Raw genomic sequence first — 1,671 nt, 5'->3', positions numbered from 1 at the left:
TACCAATTAATATTTTTTGTCACATTTAATTTCTCTCTCTCACCCACCCACCCACACACGAGTGCGTACACATGTGCAGACACATACTTATCGATGAGCTATTTTAAAAGAAGTTGTAAATTTCATGAAATTTACTGTTAACTTTTTCAGTATCTTCTGTTACCACCCTTAAGATAATGTTCAGCTTGAAGATTCAAAGATTCTTTGGATTTTCTTATGAAAATTCTCATAAGCAAGTCAGAAAAATAGAGACTGTTTTCCGTGTAACATAGGATTTATTTACTGAGGTTAATAAATTCTGCCCTGCCTACACCTCACAGGGTGCGTTACTGGAAGGTCTGCTATTTGCAAGGCACTCAAACAATATGAAAAATGGCCTTGACCTCGAGTGAAAATTTTGGAGAATCAGACAAAATACTGCACATGAAAGTACTTTTAAAAATGTCAGTTATGATGTAAATGAAAGTTGTTATTCTCTCCCTGAATTCTTTTTCTCAAATAGGATCTAGATGGAAAAATAAAAATGTTAAATAAAAAACACCAGAGGGCGCTGTAGTAGCATTTAGAAAGCAATGACAGTCCAGATGTTTGAAGAAACAGCGACTCTACCTTAAAACACTTTTTTCTTTTCAGAAGTATACACTGTGATTGTATTACCTTATAAATTCAAGTATTGTTCACCCTATTAACTGGCATTCTTAAGGATGCGTGATGATTTCAGACCAAAAAATCATTAAAAAAAAAATGGCCTGTAAATCTTACATCAGAGAATCCAAACCTTTAAAATAACGTTTTTGTTTTTTTGATTTTTGGTTTTGTTTTCCTTCCCTTGGAGGGTTCAAGTGCCATTCCGGTTTTGTGGACTCAAGATGTGTTAAGAGTTAAATAAAGACACTCAGAGCCAAAGGAGATCAGAGAAGGAAAACAGCTCTGTGGCTGCCAAGAACTGAAAGGAGATGGGTCTCAGGGTGGACCTGAGGAGGATTGAGGAAGGCAAGAAGAGGTGGGGTGGAGATGAGAAGGAAGAACAGAACTGATTCTGAACATAACTGAAAGCATGAGAAAGGCCAGCCACCTGCAGGGTGCATCCCGTTCCTTACAGTGCCAACAAAGGAAGCAGTTATAGATTAACTAGCTTCCATTTCTAATGAAAGAGGAAGCTAGTTAAATGAGCAGGAATATAATTTTCTACTTTGAGACATTTCTACCCTCTTCAGCCAAAGCTTCAGAGAAGTTTATCTACTCTCAGAGATCAACATGTAGTAAACATTTAAAAAAAAAAACTGGCAAGTTTCCAAAATTATGCTAAGCTGGGGTCTAGTCTTTGTTCCTGTGCTCCGAATTATTATCTGTTTTATCTTTAAACTGTTCATGCAGCACCTATGAGTATAATAGTCTGAAAACTCTCATTTTGCTTGTATAGAAATCTTATTGTCTATTAAATCTTGTAACTACAAATATTTTTGCTTACATTACTTTATTATAAGTACATTGTTTTATGTCACTTTTGGTCGACTTTAGAAAGCAGATTACTTAGTGAAATTACAGATCATTAAACTCTATAAAGCTCTAAAAATATGTTGTAATAATTATTGAAGATAAAAGAGCAATTAATAAATATGGAAATTTGAGAGCATAGATGTGTTTTTTCTTTTTAAAAATCTTTAATTA

Source organism: Pteropus vampyrus, unplaced genomic scaffold (assembly GCF_000151845.1).
Source record: "Pteropus vampyrus isolate Shadow unplaced genomic scaffold, Pvam_2.0 Scaffold25, whole genome shotgun sequence".
NCBI classification, from domain to species: domain Eukaryota; kingdom Metazoa; phylum Chordata; class Mammalia; order Chiroptera; family Pteropodidae; genus Pteropus; species Pteropus vampyrus.
Note: the sequence above shows the minus strand (reverse complement) of the source record.